Consider the following 27,016-nt stretch of genomic DNA (forward strand, 5'->3'; position numbering starts at 1 on the left):
TCTCATGTGGTTCAATAGTCCAGACAGGAGCAATGATTGGTTCTTACTCAGCTCTAAATGAACAGCCAAACACAAGCAGGGCAAAGATGGACGAGACAAAGGCATGCAAGCTTTTAACTCCGATTCTGAAAACCGATTTCATTTCATCATCCAGCATCAACTTTCAAAACAAACTCGAGATTATCCACTTTTTTATTCACCTTCACTTGTGATATTGGCTGTGCTTTCTCAGAGGAGCCTAGCTGGATAATTTTGGTTTTTCCCCAAGAACTTTCCAGGAAGTTCTTCTCCTGAGTTTCCTTTCCATGTTGATCCCAGGCTGCACATGCGACGCTCCCAATCTCACACACACTGATTCTTGTGTTTGACATCACTGAGGTCACGGTTTACGTTTTGTTTACCTGTGAATGTGTGTATATAAGGTAAACTCTTGGGCATTATTTCTAATACTAATTTCTTATTTGTCAGGCGCCTCATCTGGTGAGGAAGATGGAGTCTTGTGAAGCGATGCTGAGGCAAGCAAATGAGGTGTTTCTGCTGCAACGAGCCTTGATCTCTTCCTGTGTGTTTAGATTACATTTTTCAGTCAATGCAGCAATAAACACCAAATATTTCTCTTTGGCATGAAGCAAGATTTAGAGCAGAGGAGAAGTCACCGAGCAGTCAGGAGGAGGGAGGGCCGTGACGGGGAGAGCAAAGGTAGAAACTGGGAAATTGTGACATAAAATCAAATATGTTATGTTATAGATGTTTGAAATGCACTAAAACACTGACTGGGAAATGTTTATTATACACTCTGAAAGCCCTCAGGGTTTAGGAAGTTCCTATACAGAAGTTGTTGAGTCTGAATATCAATTGCTGTGGAAATGGAAATGCAATAAGAGTGTGATTCAACATAAAACTGGAGTCCCTGAACTCTGAAAGGTAAAAACTCACAAGCATTTCAAGTTCTATATTCCTCATCATTTCCTGCAGCTGATAACTAAGGACCTCAGTCTGCTGTTGATCTGAATGAGCTGTAGCTGATAATAGAGTTTAGATGAGGATTTCATGCCAGCACAACGCTACACCAAATACATAAAGCATGAGCATATCTGGAATAACAGAAGGAGCCCAATGACCCTAATGGCTCCGTGTGTGTGTCAGCCTGGTCTTGTTCCGTTAGCATTCAGCTACAAATACTTTATATTCTGCTACACTGCACAAACAAGACATCTTACCAAGTAGTTTGTCTAGTTTATTGTGAATATACTTTAGTATAGGAGCTTGTTTGAACTCAATAATGTCTAGATAATGAGTTTTAAAAAATTTGATGATCCTAAAAAGGAAATCTCAAAACAACCAAATATCTTTAGTTTCAGGAAAGAAAAGAGCTCAGGGGTTTTCTCCTTTATTTGGGTATCATATACACCTGGATGATTGCTCACAGCAACAGACTGGTTAGATTATATATTCTTCTCTGGGTCAGGATCTCGGGTTGTTTGTGTTGTTTTGGGTTTGTTTATTTCTGTGTTCCTTAGTTTCTATTCTTTAATTAAATAAGCTGTTTCTGTTTTCCTTTGCTTCAGTCCTTTCTTAGTTGCTCCAGTCTATTTATGTCTCTTTTGTTTAGTTATTTTTTATTGTCAGAATAATTTTCTAGTCCCCAGTGTAGATCAACTTTATTTCTCTTTTATCTTAGTTCAGTCCTTTGGTTACTTTAGCTCTATTATATTCCTTGTCTAGTTGTTAGTGTTAGAGTCATATTCCTAGATACCCAGTTTGTGTTCTCTCCCTCGCCCCCTGTGTCACTTTCTCTCTCTCTCTCTCCTCACACCTCACACCAATCAGCCATCTGCTCCTTGTTCACTAATCAAGCTCCCTACATACAACCCATTCTCGGTCATTCCTTTCTGATTTGTCCTGTTATCTTTCCATTATTCATATGTTACTTCCTTGCCAATACCCTGCTGTTGTTTCTCCTGGATTTATGTTTTTGCTCTGCTTTGGCTCCCTGAATGTCCTGTGGTTTTTGTCGTACATTTTCCATTACACTTAAAGGATCTACTCTATGCCTCTGCCTGCTGAATTTGGGTCAAACATCACAACACACGTCATGACACTAATCTACTGGAGAAAACATCACTGTCTATAGAAACTCATTAAAAAGATTTTGAACCATGAGTACATAGTGGAATCAATGTACACAATGTAAAAGAAGATTACTTTTTCAAGACTTGATAATAACCTGAAGCAAATCCATTTTCTTAACCCATTCTTTACAGCTGATGTTTAATTTGCCTAAGTAGGAAAACAAAAGATAGAGTGTAACTAAGACGATTAGCTCTTCAACTTTTCGAAACAGAAATCGTCAAAACCATGATTCTGCTCCCAGCATTCATAAAACATGCTGCTGCTTGTGCGACAAGAACTTTGAGCTCAGTAATATGAAGGTGCATTTGAGGACAAAATCTCTTCTCTGTGCTCAGATGGCAGATGCTACACATTCCCTCCAGGCCTGTACAAAACACTGGAAACATCCTCTTTCTCCTCTGATGTTGGTTTCTGTTGAAGATTTCACATCCAACCTCAGTTTGCTCCTCGTACTCTCTGTCTCCCGTTATTACCCTCAAATATTTTCATGGGATTTACCACTACTGTTTTTTAACTTTCTTCCATCTTTATTTTTTTCTGACATCGCTTTCACACACAGTCGGTTCAGTATCAGTTCAGCACTTAGTTTTTTAGATAGTTGGAGAGATTTTAAATGCAGCTTGCCTCCTGAGTCTTTTCTTATATATTTACTTATGGACCCAGTGGAAGGTGACAATATTTCTAAAACTTATTCAACAGTTATTGACACAGCAAAGAAGCAGCCCACCATCATCAGAGACGAACAAAACACACTTTAGAAGACCAGGAATCTGGCATTCTTCGCCTGCTCAAATGTTCTCCAAAGATCTCAGATTGGGAGGGAATCTCTTTCATGTAACCCCGTTCCAAAATGGCTGAAAACTTTCAAGGTTTCCAGACTGAGAATAAATAATTCTGTGTTTTGCCTTCCATCTCTTTTAGCTAGTAGCAAAGCTAAAGCTAAAGGATATGACACAGTAGGGAACGCCGTCTTTAGGGCGCAGCTTAGATAGAGGCTAACAAAGGGAATGGAAAACTTTTGTTGATTGTGGTGGTGCAGGGGTTAAGCACAACCCACATATGGAGGCTTTAGTCCTTGATGTGGGTGTGGCAGGTTTGATTCCTAGCCTTGGTGACCTTTGCTGCATGTCTTTCCCCTTCTCTCATTACCCACTTTCCTGTTAATTAACTATCAAATAAAGGCCACTAGAGCCAAAAAAGTTTAAAAAAATAAGAAATTTTGTTGCCATTTTATTCTGCTAGCCTTAAGGTTAGCATAAACTATGAACCAGCTGTATTTTGGTATTAATAAATGCAATTCATGAATTTAACTCACTGTCTCTTCTTCAACCTCTTACATCAAGAACTCAGCACGTAGAACGGATTAATTCTCCACAATATACATGAAGATTATGAGTATTTGGAACTTCATAATGTTTTTGATCAGCACAAAAACACCACAAAATGATGCTGCCAATACCATATTTCCCTGCAGCTGTTGTTTTTTTGTTTTTGTTTTTTTTTTAATGTAACAGATCAAAGATATCTTTCGGAACTGTGACCCAGAAAGTTCTGTTGGCTCATTATTTTCCTGCATTAGACTTCAAACTTCTTTTGACCCTTCATAGCTCTCTTCAAAACTATATTTTGAAGAGAGCTATGAAAGAGTTTTAGCTTTAAAAAGGTCAGAAATAAATATCTCTTGAAACCCCAGAATTGACAGATAATCTTATTTAAACTAAAAATATTGGACTTTGCCTGTTCCACATGAAATATGTCTGTGACAGATTTATTCAGAAGGCTTTTAGATATCGATATATGAAAACACTCGCTGAATGTATCTTTATCTTTGTCTTGTCTTATGTTATCCAATCAAATTAATTTTCAGTTTAATTCAGTCTATTTATATATAGAGCCAATTCACCACACATCATTTCAAGACGCATAAAAATACTAATTCAATTTGCTGATGTTGCAATATGTCAAACGTATCAAAGGTGTCAAACAATGCAGTCAAATTCAGTTTATTATTCAGACTGGTTTAAGACGTTTTGTATCTAAGGAAACCTAGATTGCATCAAGTCATCGATCAGCACCATTCACTCCTGCTGGACTTTTTTTTAATTTCTGTTAAGAAAACGTAAACATTATCAGCAAAAACTATTGTTAAAAACTGGCCACAATAATCCACATAATTTAGTATATAAAATAAAACAGAGCCCTGAAACAGTTTCTACCCCATATCTCCATGTCCTGATATTCACAGAGGAAAACCCCCCAGAGACCAGTTTGACTGGAAGCAATCTCTCTAAATGTCTACGGCCGTGGTAGAGAAAATGAGGCCTCTGGTGAATCCAGGCCCTGTGTGCTGGTCCAGTGACAGCAGGTGAAATGAGGCTGAGCTTTAGCTGCATCCTCCCTCAGCAGAGCTTAAAGCTTCTGCACACAGATAAAGTTCAATAAATTCATTGTTCTTTCATTAAAATGTATGCTGGCCCGGATTTTATTTTCACATTGTTCAGGCTTATGGTTGCAGGGAGACTTGTGGTACTCCAGTGAAGGCTGTTTTCTGTAAAAGGAGTCTGGGTTTGCATTGTGTGGCCGTCTGCAGTGAGCTCAGGCTCCAGTCACTGGAGAAAAAGGATTTATCACATGTGACTGACAGCCAAAAGAAATCACTTGACTCTCTTTTTATCAGCTGCTACTTTCAGATATGAATGCACTGAAATAATTACTGTTTCTTCTCGTACCTGTGTTTGACAGTATTTGTTTAAGAAGCCAAAACATAAAAGCATGAGAGTCTCTCTGGTTAGAAAACAGGGAAATGTTTTAGTCAGCTTATCTTGAAGCCTTGAAACTCTCAAAAGAAACTCATTTTAGCAGCTTAAATCTGGATTTTAGATATTTTCAGGCACTGCAGCTTTTGGGTTGGTCACCAAGACGCATCAGTCAAGTGACTATTAGGCCAAACTCATACTCAGACGCCTGAGTATGTCTGAGTATGCGGCATACTGTCTGGTACAGGTGAGTTGTGAGTTGCTGATTGGACCAGTATGACAGGATCTTGGATTGTTATGCTGTTTGAGTTTGTTTATTATTTCTTTGTTCCTTCATTTCTATTCCTTGATTAGACCAGCCATTTTTCTGTTTTCCTTTGCTCTCGTTCTTCCTTAGTTACTCTAGTTCATGTTTTTTTAGGTCTATTTAGAGTCCAGGCTTTCTGAAAATCTTTCAGAGATTTGTCTTTGGACTTTATCTGCCTTTCTCACATACAAGTCCTGACCATACCTGACCATTTTCAGCTCCGACCAATCAATCTTTCAGACATAAAAAGGATTCTAACCCCATGGGAAGGATTAATATCAGAAAGGTAAGGTAAAAAAAGGTGAGGTAAAACTTTATTAAGCCCAGGAATGTGTCACAAAAACAGAATCTGTTGCCAATTTGTTTGCAATACCAAGACATTCACAAGGCTCTACTTCTGGGCTCAGCGTCACAGTTTAGAGGAAAATTAAACTGTGCAGTAAAACATTCTGAGGCTTTGCATCAACATGGAAATTCACTGGTTATGATGACACATTTTTACATTTAAAAAATACGTCGTAATTTAATGTGCAAAGCAAATGAGAAAAAAAAATTAAAAACTGCGGTTAAAATTACCCAAAGAATTACAATCTGAATATCAGCAGTACTGCCATGATGTGTTCAGGTAAAGTAGGACCCAAATGCAGAAGTGCCAGAAGTGGAGAGTTGATGTGAAACTAGAATCAATCAATCAAAACCCCCAAAAACAACTCAAAACAACCCAGGTCCTGACAGGTGCAGAATGCATCACAATCTTTCTAACGCAACAAAATTCAAGAAAATTTCAGTTTGCATTTCGACCATCACTATAAATAGAAAGGCTTCCAGAAACGGTTTGTTGCTGCGGTCAGGCAATGAGGGAAGCAGCTCATTAACCCTGGAGCTCTTCATCCAGAGAAAACCAGAGAGAAGGCAGAGCGACAAATCTCATCAAGTCAGCCTTTCATCAGGAGAAATCTGAATTATTTAATCGCAGCTCAGTGTTTTTCCTTCTTTTGTCAAATTACACTGAGAGGGTTTTAGGATAGCGAAGTGTCTGGCTTAAAAAACAGACACTTAACTGAGGGAGTCACACTGCCTCCATCTGGCTGTTTGCGTTTTGTAACACATTTAAAACTCATTTCCGCAGCCTTTCTCAGAGTAATACAACATATTCAAGTTAATCATCTGAAATCCTATAGATTTACTGCAGAAATAATGACAATAAAAAAACAAACATATTTTTCATTGTTACTAAAAGGAACAATGAAGAGTCTGGTCACTGGGACAAAGTTGCATGGCTGCACCTGTCATAGAGGTCCAGTCCTGAATGTAGAAGAGAATATAATAGAATACACTTTATTGATTCCCAAGGGGAAGTTGCTTATTAGTTAAGTTACTCAATCCAGAGTGCTAAATGTTAATAAAATAATATTAGCATAAATGTTAATAAATTGAAATAAGGATTCACTTAGAAATTAATGCTGTTGTGCTTTGGTGTAATAACCACAGTAAAGCTTTCAATTCAATATATTTGTAAGCTGGTTTGTTCAGATGCTCTTGTTTACATTTCAAATAAATCAGTCGCCAACATTTTGAGGACCAAATGATGCTGCAATCAGAAAGGGAAAAACAAACCAAACTAACTTTTTAACCGGTTTATTCGATGTTAGAAAATCCAACAGAGCTCAGAGTCCAAACTGCCAGTAGGCTGCCGGGTTTTGCACCATTACTTAGAATATACTTTCAGTCCTTCATGGGCTTCTGTCGACAGGACATCTATTTCCTGAAGCAGTTTTTTAAGTGACAAAATGAATTGAAGCACCAGGAAAAGAAAAAAAAACAAAAAAAAAACAGACTCTTCTCAGGAATCTCTAGAGATCCAATCTGCCCAGACCAGCAGGTGGCAAGACTTCAGGGACCTGATTGCGAAAACTCCTGGCCACAAAGGTCACAAAGAAGACTAGTTCTGGGACATTCAAGCAAAAAGCAGAAGGTAAGACGGTGAACTGCCGACTCACACAGACCCTCTGATCCCACATTCCCATAGAACACAACAACAAGCAGTAAGTTAGCAATTAACATCTAAAATGCCTTCATTTAGCTCCATTATGCTGAGTTAGATACGTCTAAGTCTGACAGAAATTTCTTTCAGCGCTGCTCAACTTTCCGTGGCTTCGTTTCCTTTGTGCTCTGTCAACATCAGCTCCTCGGCACACAGCCTCAGACTGACAGGCGACCGACGGCGCTGAGACACGGCAGATGGATTTTAATTACATCTGAAGCAGCGTCAGCCTGCAGCAGAGGCAGCAGTCGGACGTTTTGGGATGGAGGTAAACACTGCAAATGTTTTCAGTCGGTCTTCACGCACCTGCAGCCATCAGCTCCAACCAGAACCAGAATCAAGGATTTGACAGATGTGCACACATGGCTACAATTCATATTTAGAAAGAAAAAAGGGATGTTGAAATTAGATAGATAGTCAATCAGTGGAGGATGAACTATTCTTTACCTGTTCTACTGCTGCTCACCCTTTTCCACAAGCTGCTGCATTACTAATCAGTTTATCACCTTTGAAAAATCTATTTGTAATCATTTAGAATAATAATCATTCCAAAGGGATGAAATTTTATTTTGACGACTGCATACTCCTTGGTAAACACCAACAAGTGAAGTTACATTTAATTTGGTTTATATATGAATAATAATCTGAATCCCTTTTATTGTTGCACCATACGAAACAAAAGTGCATCTCGATATTTTTCTATTTTCACTTGTATTCCCTTGATTCCTTTTTTACATTTTCCGCGGAAAGTCAATAAATCAGTCACAGAATAATAAAGTTCTGACTTTACTCTAAGAATATTGCTGGGGTTTTTTGACATCACAAAGCTTTGCTTTGAGCACAAGGCAAATATTCAATTTCGATAGTTTTACAGTAAATATCTAAAATCGCCTGACAGGTTGTGAACATACAGGTTTTCAAAATGCACACATTTTGTAATTTAGCAGATTAAAATGAAAGCAGACAAAAGTTCTTTCTGTTTTTACTGTTTTTCTTGGTTCCTTTAAGTCTAGTTATTAGATTCCTCCTTGTTAATATTCTCCAGTGTGCCTCTACCTACAAACATCATTTGAAGCACAGCCAGAGTGGGAGTGTTAGTGTATTCAGGGCATGCTCTGCTCTCCCTGTGGTGTTCCTGCAGCAGGACTCCACATCAGACTCTCTGACTGCTGCTGACTGACATTTGTGTCCTTTTCAGCCATTCAGACAAACAAAGCGCTGCGACTCCAACAGCAAGAAAATCAGTCTTTCCAGGACCACAAATGCTACTTTTGCCTCCTTGACCTTTACAGTGATTTCATTATTTAGGCAGCATTCGGCTCTCCAATGTCTTCACATATTTTTGCCTGATTAAGCAGCAGCAGCAGTTGAGGGTTTTACTTTATATTCATTGAGTCTTGCTGATGCGTGTGGCTCTTCTGAAATAATGGTGCTATGAAATCCTTGATGAAACTAAAGGTCAAACTACTAATCAGTTCTTATTTTGTAGTTAAACATGACGATGGTTGTTCACACTGATACAGAATGTGTTTTTTTAAAAATGTGTTAAATTCATCTACTGCAATCGGCACCATCAACATGGGGCCTGCTGATGGGTTGTATTTACATAATCAATTCTTTCACAATATTAGATCTGTGAAATCGTCTAACGATGGTTTTCAAAAGCTGCTGAATAAAACTACGTATTAAGGACGTTAAAGAGAGTAAATTATTGCCTAAAAACTCTGAAATTTTGAGATTAATTTTAAAAAATTTCTAGAAAAAACTTGGAAATTCAAAAAATTAAAAAATTTGTAATTTTTTTTTTTAAATTTCAGAGATTAATCTCAAAATTTCTGATTATTTGGCCGAAAGTGATGATTATGTTAATCTAAAACAAGGAAATGCACTGAGATATGATGGAAAGCCAATTCTGTCATCTTCAGAATTCGTTCAGATTGAATGAATTCAACAGATGGTTAATTAGGTAGCAGGACTTCAGTGTCCATGAGCATAAAGTGCTTTGATATCACTTGGTAAATAGTAAATGATTCATACATGTACTGATGCTTTACCTGCTCTGAAAGACCCCAAATTCACTCATTCACACACATTCACACGCTCGATAAATTATTCAAAACATCAGGCTGATTATTCTTGCATGGATGGTTCTGGACAGGAGAGAACAGGGGTCGGAGCCCCGCTACTGAAGAGACCATACCAAATCAGTTTCTCGTGATATTATGCGCAGGTACATCGAAATAAGAAACTTTTGTGGACACAGTTTTATTTCAGACACAACGAAACTGTTCCCTCATACCAGCACAGCATTCAAACCATAGCAGAGAATTATGAGAACTAATTTAATCAGGATACAAAAAGCAGTTCATGATATTCAGATGTTAACAGAACCAACCAATAAACAAAGGTCAAGAGAAGAGAAGACAGAGAACAGGATATTAAGTCATAAATTGAAAAACTGAGTGAAGAAAGCTGTGGAGAGCAAATACCTGGAGCAAACCTATCTGATTTGTAAAAAGTGATCAAGAAAAAAAAAAAAAGACAAGTCAGATTGCTGAAAAATATGCATTTCCTCTTATGAGTGAAACTGTCACAAAAACTATTGCCTGTCTAAAAGAGCAGCTTTTGGAACAATGATGCAGGTGCAAACATGTGTTTGTATTGAAGAAAAAAAGTAATTACACTCACATAGACCATGTTGCTTTGCTACAGCCAAAGCTGAAATAAAGTTCTGTAAAGTTCATATTTGTAAACCGTTAGCATCCACATCCTCCAGACGCTCCTCTAAGCTTTTCAGCTCTGATTCTGACCTCCTCTGCATGAATTGATTTTAGAATCTTTCCAGCAGAGAGCATCAGCAGCCCTGACGGCTCCTTGACCTCTTGACCTCAGCACACAGAGAGAAATGCAGAGCCCACAGAAATACACAGAGGACAATCAGATGCATTCAGAGAGGGAGAATAGAAGCGGCGTAGCTGATGGTTTTAGGAGATCCTTCGTTCCTGTGATAACACATTGATTAACAGGAGGGAGACGGTTCTGTGGAAAAACACGGATTTATCCAGCTTCTTTAAGGAAAATAATCATCTTGCACTGTGTTATTAAGTAACAGTGTTGGATTGTGGATGGATTGTGCAATAAATGTTTGGTATTAAAAAGAACATTTGGTGATCTCCGATTCATATAAGTTTTGATTGAATCCGTATTGTTTACGCCCATCTCCATCCTGTCCTAGTTGTCTTTTTGTTGTTGTGCTACATCATTGGAAATGTTTTTACTTTAGACATGCCTCGTTATTTGAATTTTGCTGGATCCTGAACAGATTTTATCCTGTCAGCTAATAATTGTGATGTTATTTAAAAAAAAAAAATCCAAAATAAAGCACTGTAAAAAAAAATAAAAATAAAAATAAAAAAATTGACGGTATTATGCTAACCGCCGTTTTGCGCTTATGTTTACAATATGAAATTGTTAGATGATGTTCTGTTCCACCCTCCTTTTTTCATTGGCTGTCAGGTAACTTTGGTTCAGGAATGAGTTCATACTGCCGACAGTGTCCAGGTTTGTTGTTTTATGCAGATGAGATTGTTTTGGGTTGGTTCCCCTCCCACATTGCAGACACACTTGTCTTTACTTCCTCTCACCAAAAATAAACTTCTTATGGAGGGAACCATCACTTCAGAAGCTATTGCCACAAGAGAAAAGATATCAATAAAGTTAACTGAGTTAACTTTATCACTAGAACAGTGGTGGACTCCAAGAGACAGAAGTGTTCATGTTAGCAGCATCAGCTTTCTTCAACACTGAAAAGTCCAGTAACTTTAGCTTGGTTTCATCCAGAAAGCTACAGTACATCTAGTATCTTCAACATCTGCTCCATAATGTAAAAATCATACACCGTAACTTCAAATCAAGCTTTAACTTTCAACTTAACAGCATTAGCTTAAGCAACAGCTTGAACTGGCCACGGCACTCAACTTCACAGGTCCACACACACACACACACACACACACACACGCACGCGCGCACACAGACAGACAGGAAGAGCTTTAGCATATTGTCTTACTTAATTAGAGAAGCAAGCACTTATCACCACACTCAAAGCCACGGCAGGTCAGATGGGCAAACACTCACCAACAGCAGTGAAGTTTGCAGACAGGAAGTGACTGCAGGGAAGGCTGACGGTGCTCACAAAAGAGTCTTCATCTGTTGTCACGGTAGTCAGAGATTTCAGCGACGGGTTGGGCGAGTCGGTCACCATGGCCATTCTAGCCGCCACAGATTCCATAATGGCTGATGTACAGTGTGACTGGCAGCTCTGTGACACCGGGGGTCAAACGCTGTGATCAGATTGGAAGTGTGGCTGCTGACTTCACACCCCAAATAACCTGTCAGCACATGTGGACAGTGTGATCCAGTCAAAATGTCAAAAGTCACTCAAGTCGGAATCCAGCAAATACCGGGTGGCGCTTTCAGAAATGTTCTCTGAAATCTGGAATCAAGGTGTAAATCAAGGTTTCTGAAGTTTAAAGCAGGATGAGGAGACTGAAGAAGTTTAGATTTACCAAATAAGTTCCAAGGCAGGCACTTTGAAATAGAAAATATGGAATAAAAAAATCACACGTAAAGGTCGTCGGAGCAACACATCCCAAACATCATCCAGAAAGTGTCGATCCATTTTTTGAACTTTTCCATTGAAATGCTGATTTGCGACAAAATCAATTCCTTGAGAGTCCTTTTGGACGGCTGTTGAGCATCGGTCAGATGCCGTCATTCAAGACCACCGTTAGTAACTTTGGTCCAAAACGGGCAGCTCAAGCAGTGGCCGTCTCCTACAGAAGAAAACAAAAAACAGAGTTTAAAATGAGGTTGATTTTTTTTTTTTTTCAGATTGATTTTTCTTAGTATAAACAACATTTTGAATTGAATATCACACATTTGTTTCCCTAACTAGAACTCATTTTGCAAAAATAAATGTCAAGGAACTGGAGACATTTGTCTAGTGTGTCAGTTTCTCAAAGAGCCCCAGATCCCTCTGATTACAGACTTCTGGACCAGAGGTTCCAATTCTCCCCCAAATATTGACTTCTCCAAAACTAAAGCATCACGTCTGTGATTCATAAAAGTGTCTCAGAAATACTTTTCTACTATTCCACACTGAAGATTGTCCAGCAACTATTTGCAAATACATTTCTCTCTTTCAAGGACGTCTAATCTTCACCTGATTTAATGCTTTAATTTGTTTGTTGTTTCTGAGCTCAATGAGTTTAGAAAATGCTGGAATGCTGATGTAGATCCTCGGCTCTCCGATCCAAAGTGTTTAAGCAGAAGGTAACTAGACTTCTCAAGTTTATAGAAACTTCTCCCTAACGACGCCACGTGAGTTGCTGTGGTCACATGTCCGTGGGTGTCCGGTTCCATCTTTCTAACAAGTAAAACAATGACATGCTTTCAAGAAACATGTGAGGAGTGATCTGCTATCATCTCAGTTTATTTCTCAGGGACAAAAGTCCTGGCAGGGGATAACTTCATTTGTTTAGTGTTTTTTTTCTGCCTCTATTTTGAACAGACAGTGGGAAGAAACAGGGTCTCTTCTGCAGTGGAAATGAACTCTGAGTGAAAAGCTGCACTTTAGCTGAGAAAGAAACTGTATGAACACAGGTGTGTGTTTGTGTGTACGGTCCAAGCAGCTAACATTCATGGACATGGAGAGCTACGCCAAGGCCATCACACGCCATAGCTCTGCAGTAACAATATTGTGGCATATTTCCATGTTGATTTCTTTTTAATTGAAAGCCTTGAGGCAGTGAAACAGATGCTTCCAGAGCTGTAATATACGGGGTTCCGCTGCTGCCGAAATTTGTGGCTTCTGCGTCGTGTTATTGGCTCTGTGCAAAATGCTTGAAGATGGAAAGCACATCGTGACATTTGCCCTTAAGTTACGTTAGATTGAATCTCATCATCTTAGAACTGCCATCCATTACAGTCATGGAGCTAAAACGATTTAAAAGGTCATCAGCAGAGGCTAAAGGCAGTGTGGGTAATGATGTAAGACCTCGGTTAGAAGATCCGTGTTGTTATCGTTAATGCAATGTTTTCAAATAATCTCTGATCAACTTTTATTGGTGGGAGATGTTTGTCTTTATCAGGACACAGGGTGATCAACCACATCAGTGTTTTACTCAGACTTTTTAACATAATCAAATCCAAAATATGTCCTTTGTTTTGGTTTGCTTCTGTTACATGCAGAGAAAATTGAAGGTTATCTAGCAAAGCAACACCGCTTTCACACTTTTTGTCTAAATGGATATTAAAATTGTCCCCTGTAAGAACCCATAGTAATCAAAGTAAAAATCTGACCGTACACAAAACCAGAAATGGTCTAAATGTATTCGAAGACAGAAGGACCTGGACTGAACACATGTCCTCGCCTCTCCAACATAAACTTCCTCTGTTTACCTACCTTCCTGCAATCATCCTTCCGGAGAATCTACTGACACAAAGCTGAACACACAAGAACGCAGCTGCCTCCCAGGGTGAAGGTTTCCAGTGAAACCACACCATGAGACCCACCACCCTGCTACAGACTAAAGAAACGGGTGAACTATAGCGCTTAAATGATGTGTGGCGTGGGTGTCAGCTAGAAGTGGAAGGTTGGCTGGAGAACATGTCGGGATTTGTCTTACGGAGGTTGTCCGTCAGCATTCAGGTATGGGCATGTTTCCTGCCGGAATCCAACACACACACACACGCGCACGCACACACACACACACACACACCCTGCCTGGACACAGGACTGGTTGTGTGTGTGTATGTGTGTCATTCATGTGCAACACTTCTGCTTGTTTTCTCTGGTAAGACATTTTCTGGTGCAGACGTCAGTTTCTGTAACACACAGCTACTTGGATAAACAAACACACACTGTGATGTAATGTGTGCTAGATAGGAGTAAAATATTAGAGAGCCTTATTTTTTATTGATTGATGTCTGCTTGATGAACCCGGGCTCGCTTGAATTAAGATGATGCATTATGCAGTGTAATGTGGGCTACACTGATAACTGGCAGATATTTTGGAGGAAAACCTGCTCTGATCCAAACAGACAGCATCTATCCTACTTTGGATGTAGGATAGATGTTTCAGGTCGGCTTTATTAGTTCTCCGAAACCCTGACAACTCAGGGTTCGGACCAGGAAGCTTAGCACTACCTTCTAATTATTCACATTCATTGAGTTACTGGAACAAAAAAAATAAAAAAAAGGTGTCATTCCTTTGAAATCAGCAACTGGGTAGAAGTTGTTCAAGTCTTCAGCAGGGTTTTTATGGAAATTGATCAAAGCTACTGGGATATCGCTGGCACCCAAGAGCTCTCAGGACAGTCAGTGTAAAAGAATCATTAACCATGAAGCTTAGCTTACATGATCTGTACAGATGATTGATAGCTGCAACTTGTCATCCATCAATCATGGCTTGATGGATGACACCATCGTCCATCAAGCCACATTGGTTAACTTTGCATCTCAGGTTTTCCCATATCTCTCCATATAAGCTCCAGATCATCATTAGGGGAAGAAGATTGCGTTGTGGGATGCGTCACTTCCAGAGAGTTTTCCAGGCTGCTGTAATGATTCTTACACCACTGGCACATGTTTAGCAAGGCTGTTACGAAGAGTAATCGCTGTCATCTGGAACAAAAGTTTCTGAAGCTCTTGGGTCAACACCCTTTTGTTGCACCGTGTAACAACTTCCAGGCAAGCTCAAGCACGGTCGGGCTCCTCTGTTTCACAACCTCAGCTCTAACTAAACCTACGGGGGGGAACAGCTGCACATTCATTTGATTTGAGGAGGAAATACAGAAATACCAATTCCATACAGCCTGCTGATAACATTCCTATCGGTCCAATCAATCACACAGGATACTGATAGAGTCTGAAAGTATAAGAGCTTTAGAATAATGTGCTGGGGTGAGTCAGTCAGCTTTAGAGTGTTTCAGCTTGTAGCTCTAATTGTTGTGACTACCTGCTTGCACACTCACTGTTTTCCTAAGCTGCCGAGGAATGAGCAAGAGGCATGTGCAGACACACATTCACACAGGAGACACACACGGTGATGCAGTGAGAAAGCTGCTAACAGCGTTTGGACGATTAGCACCCTGGCAGTTATTTCATTCATTTGTTTACACAGCTTTACATTTTCTCGGTCAGCATTATAGGCTGGTATTAAATGCACCAACGGCTTCCTTCCCAAACTATTCAGCCGAGTCGATTGTTTGAAAAACACAATTAAAGTGTCTCCAACACATGCAATGGGGGTTAAAAACTTTGGGTAGTTTCTATGTTGGTTCTGTGGCGCTTTAGGACAACAAGCATCCTCCAGGCAGTTTGTATCTTTCAGAGAAATGTCTTCTAGCAAAACATGAAGAAATTTCCGTAGAGAAGTCAAGATTTAGTCTTTAACACTTCTCCTGCTCTCACTCCTCGCTGGTTCCTCCGGTTAAATCCCGTTACGTCCATCTCACCATATTTCAGCTCCCACCTCTGTCACACTGACAACCTGTACACCTTCCTTTAGTTATTAATAAACCTCTTTTGTCCTTTTGCTTTTTTGCTCCTCCCCAGCAACTCGGTGTTCATCATCCTCTGTCCATTATATTAACTAACTCTTCTGTGCCAGTCCAAACCATATCAGCTTTGGTTAGATCCACTTGCTCTAAAACCTTCTGCATGTTGGAGCTCATTAAGCTACAGCAGACTGAATGTTTCTATGTCAGCAGCAAACAGAAGGTGGTGCCGTCCTGGTTAAATGAAGCCTCGCTTCATTTAAGTCGGTTTTATTCTGCAACTCAAATCCACACAACGGCCTCCCTGGAGGTGGCTTTTTCCTTCTCTGCCCTTTATAGCAGGTAAGGTTTTTGGTTTCAGTGTTGTTAAATCCCCACTGACTGAGCTGAAAGCTGCTACAAACCAACTCCCGGCTGAAAGAGAAAAAAGAAACTCCTCCACAAAGGGACAGAGAAGAGGAGAAGAGTCTTTTCACATCAGGTCATAGAGCTCTGAGCTGCCAGGCTGCTGCTGTTGACCGTCTCCGTTTGGTTAAGAAAACACACAGAATACTTTTAATTTGATTAAGTCTTCAGACGTGTACGTAAATGTGTTGGTGCAATAGCAAGGAAAATATTCAAATCCTACTAAGTCTGCGGAATAAAGAAAAAACAAAAAAAAAAACAAATTGCACAATTACAATAAAACTGACAAAAGCCAAGAATATTATCAGTCCCTGATGTGAGGGAAAGGGGCAGAAATGTGTGAAAATTGATCAATAAAATGACTACATCAAAAAGGGAAACAAAAGCAAAACCATGAAGCATTACTGACTGAGAACAGGATGAGAATCCAGAGAGGAGCGGGTGAAAAGAGGGAGTCTGTAAAGTCATAGTCAATAAACTGGAATATAATTAAAAAGTTGAATTATTCCTGCAACTTAATTCACCAAGTGAAACACATTATATAAACTAACTATACAAAGACTGATGTTTTTACGCTTTCATTTTAGTTAATTATGATCATTTTCTGCAAACAGCTGATAAACCTTAAGATTACTGCAATCAGACCAATACAAAGAAAATCTGAATGCAGAAATATGGGCTAAATAAAAAACAAAGTACAAAGGTAAAGGTTAATATTCATATAATCTGAAAAACACAAACAAGCCTCATCAGAGCACATAATTATAATCTATATAATTCTATATAATCTATCAAATACGACTGGATATTTGGAGTAGTAATTTCTGGATTCTCAGCTTTTGGGTTTAAGAAGATCTAAAGGCTGATAAAACTAGGGAGACTGGGAAAAGCTTAAACACCAGTGAACAAAAGGGGAGCACAGGAAATGTGGATAAACTAAAATGAATATAATAATATAGAACAATGACAAACAGGAACCACAGTCCTTCACATGGTGCAACAGAGTGACAGAACTATTAGCATCGCCTCTACTCTGCCTGTGTCCAGAGAAGGCTTGGTAGAGGCACAAACATGAACTTTCTACTCCCTTCTTGCATCGTGTCGCTCTTAAAGAGGCATTATTATGATATAAATCTATTAAATAAATAAAAATAAAGTGGTATTAGCCATAAACTAAATGAATTGGCTTTAACCAAATGCTAAATGAAATAAATGCTCAGCCAATAAAAACAATACACCTATGGATGAAACATTTTTTAATTATGTATGTTATATTTTCTTTCATTTACCACTTGTTGCTCAGTGGGCCTTTTGTCTGTCTGGTTATTTGCTTAGTTAAATCCTTCACACAGTTAATAACTCTCCAGTATGCTGTCGGGTTGTAGCCGTATAGATGTCAGACAGAACCTGAGAGGACCGGACAGCTGCCCGGTCCTCTCAGAGCATCCTGTTTATTACCTCTCTATCTTATCTACTCACATAGTGTTGACTGTACACAAGAAAATATTTTTTTTCCATGTGATACCAGCATTATCTCCAGGGAAAATCTTTATATTTATTTATGATTTTTTTTTTTAAACCAGCTTCCTGAGGGACGATTTTATTTTGTCTCATGTCACTTCCTGACAATATGCTGCCATGGGTGATTGCCCTTGTCACCCATATCAGAATCCGCCGCTGCTCAAGGAGCTTTTGGAAAGCTTTTGGATTGTGGAGCCAATATGAGAGTTTTAAACAAAACCCAGACAGAAGGGTGATGTAAAAACTCCTTTAGCACACATGCTGGAGTCAGTGTGAATCCTGAAACCTGCTTTGCAAACCTGCACTCATTCTGTGCTACTGTTCACACCATCTTACTTTGTAAATCTTGTAAACAAACATTAGTCTCCCATATTGAGATAATCTGAGATTTCCCAGCCTCTACTTCCTTTGTAAAATGATCAGTAAGAAGAACCAACACTGGCACTGTTTGGGGATTTTTTATATATTTTTTTTACATCAGTCAGCATTTTTCCTGGCCATGTCAAAATTAAAAATAATCTGTGTTGAATTATTGATGTGAAAGAATGAATAATTTAAAAAAATGAACAGTTTTCTTTAGTGTGTGTTTTGACCCATCTCTAGTGTTGATGTCAGAGCCTCTTACTGTGTTATTTTATCACTTGCTCATTCTCTTTAACAAAGAATCATTTTCCTTTAAAGCAGAATGAAACATTAATGTATGAATGTACTAAAGCTGTATATCCAGTCTGGATAACCGAGGACAGGGAACAATCAAAAATAACAAAAACTCATTTTGCTGTTCCTGTTCACAGCATCAGAGGTTTGACAGCCAAAGGAAGTTTGTGTCAGAAGTCAGATGTGGTTTTATTCGCCTGGGGTCAGAACAGTCTGCAGTGAGCGAAGTGCATCTGAAAATGTCAAACCAACTGGTGAGCAGATGGACGAAATAAAAAGTAGGAAATGATTTGATATAACAATAAACAATCATCTGCAACACCGAAAAGGTCGTGAAATGAGCCTAAAACTTATGGAAAAAAGTGAAGGTATGTGTTTAATCATAATTCCTTCTAATATGTAGAGAAGAAGAAGAAAATCCCGTGCCGTCTCTGTGTGTGAAAGCAGTTGTTGTCATGTTTGAACCTGCAGGAACTTTCATCCTTGCTGCTGTTGCTTTTCACGCCTCAGACATGTTAATTGCTGCTCTGCTTGCACTTCGTTTAAGCTCAGTCAGACTGACTGTTGTGATAACCGCCGGGTGGTGGCACTGCAGTTTGCCAATGGACTGACAAAATTAGTGCTGATGACAGATACATAGAAAGCCCTCTGAAAACAGTGCTGTGTTTTGGACTAAACAAAAGCTGAAACAGCCTACTTAGAACAATATGTTGTGATTAAAGCAAACTGGAGGTGAGGATTCTGCAACAGAGGAATTGCTTAAACTGCTAAAAGCAATGGAGGAGGAAGAATTTGTGACTTATATAGTTTAAATTTCTCATTTTGTTTGGTTCATGACTCGTCTCCTTGGGTTTCCACTTCTCTTGTTTTTGAATTTGCATTATACTTATCTATAATATTTCACAACTAATATTACCCAACAAGAACATTGGGACTAAATATACTGAAGCCAGACTCAATCAGTAAGATTTCCATCTGTTCTAAGCAAAGGAAAGTTTTTGGTCCTGACCTCAATATTGGCAGTCTGTGATTGTTGGTGGGACATTCAAACCAGCAGCTGATTTACCCTCACAGAGACATTTCTAGAAAAACAATCTAATAAGATGAGCACAAAGCCATAAAAAATCCAGAACAACATAACATCAACTTTATGTGAAAATGCAGTAAGGCCATCCAATGCTCTGCTTGCTTTACCTCAGTTCTCTTAACTGTTGAACCATCTCTTGGTGTTAAGCACTTGATGAACAACCTCTGCGTAAATGCAGACTGTGGAAGAACCACAGTGCTGTACTTTTGGTCCTCAGTGCAGCATTGAATGCATTGAATGCATTGAATGCATTCAATGTATTCAATGCATTCAATAATCTTCCAACTGGAGAGCTGGGCTGGACGCTCTTGTACAGCTAGAGTAAAGGACTAAACAAAGAAATAACCTAATTAACCTAAACCTAACCTAATTAAAACAGTTTCTCTATGTTCACTATTATTCAGCCACCGAGCAAAATTCACAATTCATTGAGTTTACAGAGGTGGATTATTGCATTTGACAATAGATACTTCAACTCAAATTACTAAACAAATCACACAAACATAAGTGTTGTCTTTGGACAAGTTAAGGCAGCATAAACTTAGAAAGAATAGCTTGGAAAGTTCTGAGATTTACATAAAACACCTCAGAGCTTTATTATTTAAAAAGCTCTGAGTTTTATTATCTCTTAGCTTAGTTTGTTGAAACCTAAGGACTAATTTAGGTTTTTTTGCTTTAAAGTACTTACTGACTGCCTGACCATAAGCAACATTTTGGAGGAATCTTTCAAACAAAACCCCGTCTCTGCAGCAGCATATGAAAGTCCTATCAGCACACAATGCTTGTTTGTTTTATCTTATGGCCTAATAAAAGTCAGATGACACAACACCGATGAGGTAACCTCACACAGTCTGCATGGAGGATGTTGAACAGGTCTGCTCTTGCCTCCAGTTCACCAAAATAGGCTACTTACATTAAGCCAGGGGCTACATAAGATTTGCAATGAATACAGGCACTGTCTGCATGTTATGATGTATGACTTTCCTGCCTCCGGGCGCTGCAAGAGAAGAAGTCGGTGGTCTTAACACAACATAATTACTCAGGATGTAAAAGATGCACTTGAATGAGACTCCATGATTCATGTGTCTGCAGTGGCACCTGACCAGACAAAGAGGCAGAATGGGAGGATAAAACCTTGTAGACATGACTTCTTTAAAGTTAGAGATTGTGTTCCACTTATGAAAGTTGACAGTGGGAGTTGTGTAATTCCTTGACAAACACTTCATGAAGTGCACATAATCTGCTGTCCAAGCAGACAGTGAGTTTTTAAGGCCCATCAGATCAGAGAAAACTGTGCAAATGCTGCTGTTACCGCAGAGTCATCACTTTGCCAAAGCTTATTTATATTTTCAGACAACTTCACATCACCCTCATGATTGCGACACCTGAGCTGAGGTTGCGTGGACCTGCAATACTCTGGTAAACACAAACAGAAACTACCCTAAAAAACAGCCATCAGGAATGAAACGTTGGGAAGCCGGGAGGCTGTTTTCGTGTTTGTTGCGTCTAATCTGCTAGTTAAAGCAGATCACTTACAGAGACGTTTTTGTTTCATAAAAAGCTCTGAAACTAGACTCCTGACATGGAAAATTCCTCTTCAAGTACCAAGATATGCCTGTTCTGCTCTGATCTGATTGGGTGCAGTCTAAGGTGAGTGAAAAGCATGCTGACATTCACTTTATAGTTTAATTCTTATTCCATTTGAGTCGTCACGTGATTCCAAAACAGGAACGAAAAAGAACAGAAACCATTCAGCGAAGCCTCAGAGTCGATAGCATTTAGCTTAAACCGCAACATAACTTGTTCCCTTTATGGTGGGACTAAATGTAAGGGGCTCTGAACAAAGTTCAGAACTAAACAACAACTTGAGTCCCAGACGTGACGAGCCAGTGATGCTTCACGTGAAGCAGATGTTCCTGAGGTCATTAGGGAAACTTCCAGGTGTTGCGCTTCTTCTTTCTGACGAGTTTTGTAGGTGCATTAGTTGTTATTTGTTCATGTGCCAGAAAGGCTTGCTCAGGATTTCCCTTTATGCCAAGTTCACAAACAACCTGCCCACCTTCACACAAGCTACAACAGTTTCTGTACTCTGTTAGCATAGTGTTGTACAAAACAATCTCTTCAAACAGAGCTGTTAGCAGCGGATGTGAAAAAAGAAAATGAATCAATAGCAAGCAGGAACATCATTTTGCATGAAATTAGCAACAATAAAAACAAAGAAAAATGTATAAGTAGTGTTTTCTGATAAATCTGATGAAGATGAAAGAGATTTATATATTTTTTTAGTTATTTTTTTCATTGACTGTAAACCCAGAAGAGAATTTGACAGTATTCTTCTTACATATTGTGATAATTAATCTCCTTCTTATGTCAGAGGTCTGATTGGACCACTTTCCTTTCAGACTGCAGGATTACTGCGAGTTCCTCGAGGCTCTAAAAGTAGAATAGGAGGCAGATCCTTTAGTTATCACACTCCTCCATAACCAACTCCCAGTTTTATTTCATAAAGCAAACATCCTGTCTTAAAACACTCCTTTTTGATAAAGTCTATGGTTAGACTGGCTTAGCCCTACAGCATTAGGGCTGCTGTAGGGCTTTAGCTGCTGGAGAATTGTTTTTCTCACTCTGCTTTTTTTCCCATATTACTCTCCATTTATATATTGTTTATAGTCATTGTTGAAATTGTCTTTATGATGCTTTTTTGTTTTTGTTTTATTTTAGAGATTATTTCCTTAAGTATGTGCATTTCCTCTTGAAAAAACAATGGCGATTTTACTGAGATTACCAATGTCAACCTCTTTGTTTTTTCTGGCTCAACACCTCTTTAATTGAGTCCGAAATGAAGCAGCTAACAAAGGAACTATTCTTGTGTGTGCTTGTGTGTGAGAGAGAGAGATAAAGAGAGAGAGAAAGCAAAAGTATGATGAATTAATTGGAGACATCCAACTCTCAGCCACCAACACCAGCAAAGGGTGCAGCATCCTCAGCCAGCCAAATACAAGCTGCTACCTCTTGGTAGCAGCTTGTATTTGGCTGTTAACAAGATGCACCCGAACACAGTGATGAGGTAAATCATCACTAAAGCTTGCTATGCAGGTCAAGCCTCAAACTGGTGCCCCTCGCCCTCCGTCCCCCAGCAAGTAACGCATTGGACTGACACCAGCCAGAACTCTGAGGGACTAAAGGATGAGACACATTACCTGTCCTTCGGGTTAGCCAGCTCCAAGGAGGTCAGGAGGGAGGGACTCCAACAAGAGCCGCTCCCTTAGTCCCGACATGCAACTTTCAGCCTGACACATCCCCAACATCACAGACACCCAATGGCAACTCAATGGTTGGTTACCATTGGGTGGCTTATGATCTGAACACCCACAAAAAAAAAAACACAACAACAAGGTGGGTAGACTCCCCCTACTCGTAGCTTTATGCAATCAGTTGGGTTTCCTGCTTCTACATAATCAGCTGACTGTAATTACACCCAGACAGCATGGAACTGGAGCTAAACGCAACATCATCATGGATTTAACTGGAATAAACTGGAATTTTATACTTTTACTCATCTGTAAACAAACGTGAAGAAAATATCTGTTGTAAATGTACGATACATATTTAAACTAAATTGAATTCAATTCTAAAATGAAGACATCATCTTTGGAAAACAAAAAACGTATCCTTCATACTGTGCCTACTCCCCTTTAACAGGAAGAAACATCCTGCAGAACCAAAGCAGTGTGTACAGCCATCTGACACAACTGACCATCATCTGTGTGAGTTGCTAAAGTTTCATTGAGCAACAATTCAAATGATCTATTGGCAAAGACGAAATATTCCTATTGTGATTATGTTGTTATCATAGAACTGACAGAAGCCAACTAACTTTACATAAAGCACTGCACCTCCTCTTCAGTCATGCAAACCCACAAATCAGTGAATTCATAAAATATGCCTTTTCTGGTGGTTTTTCTCCAATCAATCTTACTCCAGAAAGTGCCAACATTTTAGATGTTTAGAGCCCAAACAACTTCAAAAAGCATTCAGTCACATTCCTGCATGTTTGCCTTCAAAACTTTCCCAACAAATCAGTTTCCAGAGTTGACTGCTGACTTTCTGACTAATACGTGGATTCTCTTGACAGCACTGTGAGGCAACACAATCACTGTTTCCCATTTGATTTGTGTGTTTTTAAGTTGCCGCTCAATTAAAAAAAAAAAAAAAAATTAGTTACTCGTTCAGCAAAGAAATGTATGGAGAAAACTTCGTAGCACGTTTCTTGATGAATAGATGTTTCTTATTTAGAAAATAATTTACACCATTGACATTTGTTACTTTATAGGTTAAGAAGTCTGATTATTGTTATTCCTGCTTGTCTAGCTGTCGACAAGCTCAAAGATGGTGAATAAAACACCTTTATACTGAATCATAAACATCCTAGAAGCTGAAGTGACTGATTTACCTTTCCTCAACACGACTGCAGCAGGAGCTCAGGTATACGCTGCAGGTATACAGCTGCTGTGATCAGTAAAGCATTCTGAACCCTGAGGCTTTAAGACAGAAACCTACATGTCAATTCATAATGATGCTAACTGGAGTAAACACAGTAAACGCAGAGAGGCTTACCTGTAAAATCACAGACTGTTCCATGGACGGTTTATTCCAAACACTGAAGCCCTTCCCACACCTTCCACCTTTCCTCTGCAGCAACTTACAATTAGCTGCCAAGTTGAAGGAAGGAGGGAAAGGCAATCCGTTGACTCCACCCCCCTCACTTCGAACAAAGTTCAGCTTCCTGGTGAGTGGGATGGACGGGGCCCTGATCCAAGGGTTTGATTCAAGCGCTCCGAAAAGTGTCTGCAACAAGATAGGAGTGGGTTTATAATGGGATGGAGGTTATAATACACCAGCCTGGCAGCTCTGACTAGACAAAAGAACTGGTTCTGCAACTTTCCAAGCAGATCTCAGCTGCTCCGTATCAGCTCAGAATGAATGTATGAGTGAATTAACAGAGAGGTGAGCAAGTACCTCCTGGCAACGGGTTCATGAAGCCGGAGGATTTTTCTTATTTTATTTCACTCCATTAATGTTTTTACTTTATCTCAAACTGATATGAAATCTAACCCTCTGCTTCATTTACATGACTTGGTTTAACAGACACAAGTATTTGGATCTTAACTATTCATTTATGGAGCAGAGACACGAAAGGAAAAAAAGCTTGACCATTTCCTGCAGAAGAAAGTCTTTGTGTTCAGACCAGGGAGACGTGATGCACTTGGCTGTAACGGTTTGTTCCCTTCATGCTCCAAACTTTGACCAAACTTGGATTCTCCATAAAACCCTGAAGTTAAAGCCAATATGGCCGACCATCTCCCCTTGGAAATTGCGCCCAAACGTCTGGAATTAAGCCATTTCTACTCACCAGGTCACTTCAGTAGTCACACTTGTTTAATTGCTTGTCAGCTCAGATGGTTATTGCTAACCACTGTTTGTTCTCAGCCATGAAGGACTGAACACATATTCTTACTGATCTACTGAGTTATTTCATGTTGTATTCTTAGATATGTTGGTGCTACAGTGTGAGTAATTCACAACATATTTTGCAAACTAATCAGAATTAACTTTCAGCTATTTAGACCTCATTTCTAAATAGCTGAAATGAGGTCATGAGAAACCCCTGAGTAAACCTGGTTTTTCATACTGAAAGTGTGACATCATTACATTGTTTTTCTTTTTTGGTAACTGGTTTTATTCTTATTTCTGTTAATAAACTTTTGGAGGAAAGTTGTCTTTGTTTATTCCTTGCACATCCAGAAGCTTATAGTTCAAGAATGTCAGTTCTGAGCTTAATCCTTCTTTTGTCATTTAATATCTAAACCTTCTCAGGCAGGTATTCAAAAGCAATAAGCGAGACTGAAAACTATTTGGCTGTTATTTCCAGATAATCAGGTGGTGACTGACTTGGTAATTAGTAAATTTGTTAATAATTCCTTTCAGCATTTATTATTAGTTATTCATAATGAAACAAAACCTGTTTTTACACAACATCACATTATGGCAAATCTTTAAAAAAAACACAACTCTTCCATGAGCATCTCATCCTTTCCCATGTGTCCTGTACTTTCCCCTCATGCCTGAATTCTCACACCTGACTAGTGATCATCCTTCTACGTAGCTTATTGCTAGCTTTGACATTAACACCATGCTGCTATGTACTGGGATTATATTCAGTTATACCTAATTCTGTTCATTTGGATGGTTATTTACACTTAAATTTGCTGCATGTGTTACATTCCAGTGAACTGTCTCTCCCTCATTTAGCATCTGGAACGCAGCAGTCAAATGAGAGTACAACGAACACGCAATCAGCCTCTAGAACTGCTAAAGTGATTTCATCTACAGTTTGACTCCCTCCCCCAAACACCACCACCATCATCCCTCTTCCAAAGCTACAAGGAGTTCTCTCAGATGTTGTTCATGATGTTCCATTTTGCTCCTGATTTAGGGTTGGGGCAACAAATAAAAGTTTTCAGTTTTCTGTGGAAGAAAATGACTAATACAAACAAGAAACAATCTGGTGTTTCCCCAAGAAAGATTCTGGGAAGTCTGTTCTGTCAGAGCCAGATGCTATTCACACTCGAGTGCTGGGTTAGTGAGCAGGTAGGGGCAGTGAAAACCCCACCAACGTGCACTGTTAAAGGGCGATACAGGGAGATACGAGCGCTGGCTCTGCAGAAAACTGCTGGAGGCCAGTTAGTTATCAGCTAAATCTAAGGAGACATGAGGCGAGTCCTTCAGCTGTAAGCAGCTTAGAGGTAGCCGGAGAGAGAGGAGGAAAGCTAAGACACTGACTCACATTCACATGGATATGGGAGAGACATGAAAACAAAGGAAAGGTTACTGAATTTTAATTTTGCCCACCGGTGTCCTGGGAGAGCAGCAGATAATGCAAGGTGCATGTGTGGACATGAGGCCACTGAATGTCTAGTATGACTAATCACTTTTAACACTTTAACCACCCACTCCCTTCCCAACCGGAGGAAAAACCCTTGTGTTTCTGGTGAGGTGTTTTCTGACATTGTTTACACAGCAGAGACTAGCAGGTCTGAATATGAACAACAAGGGAAGGAGTTTATATCTAACAAAAAAATAAACATATTAAAATAGATGATATAGTGTATAACATCACACAAATGCCCACGGTCTGCTTTGTTAAACAAAAAATATTTTTGTAATGTCTATAGCATGTGGCCAAAAATAACTGCAACTTTCTCATAATTTTGGTGTTTTTGAAAATCAGCAGCAAATTTAAATTAGACGTGAATATGATTGTGAATCCTAAGTGCCATCCTCAATACAAACAGATGTTCTTGTGTTCTGGTCACCAGGAAATTCACAGAACGTTTTCCGTGGGGTGAAAAATGATCCTTTCACCCACAAATTAAATGAAATTCCCTTGTAATACAGACATAAGTAAGTGTACACAGTTACTAAGAGAGAAAAAACATTATCCAGTGTCAGAGGCAAAAAGGAAAAATGACGAGATCCAAAAATTG

General features: G+C 39.2%; 1 long non-coding RNA gene across 1 annotated transcript; it reads right to left on the reverse strand.

Annotated features, from left to right (window-relative positions):
• Positions 1 to 9,048: 9,048 nt before the first annotated feature.
• Positions 9,049 to 24,390, reverse strand: LOC107833645 (uncharacterized). The gene is made up of 2 exons (XR_001659410.1): positions 24,087 to 24,390; positions 9,049 to 12,072 (listed from the first exon to the last, which is right to left on the reverse strand). It is a non-coding gene; the product is annotated as an uncharacterized LOC107833645 (long non-coding RNA).
• Between the last annotated feature and the right edge of the window lie 2,626 nt (positions 24,391 to 27,016).

The sequence above is a fragment of the Poecilia formosa genome, unplaced genomic scaffold (genome assembly GCF_000485575.1).
Source record: "Poecilia formosa unplaced genomic scaffold, Poecilia_formosa-5.1.2 Scaffold421, whole genome shotgun sequence".
NCBI lineage: Eukaryota > Metazoa > Chordata > Actinopteri > Cyprinodontiformes > Poeciliidae > Poecilia > Poecilia formosa.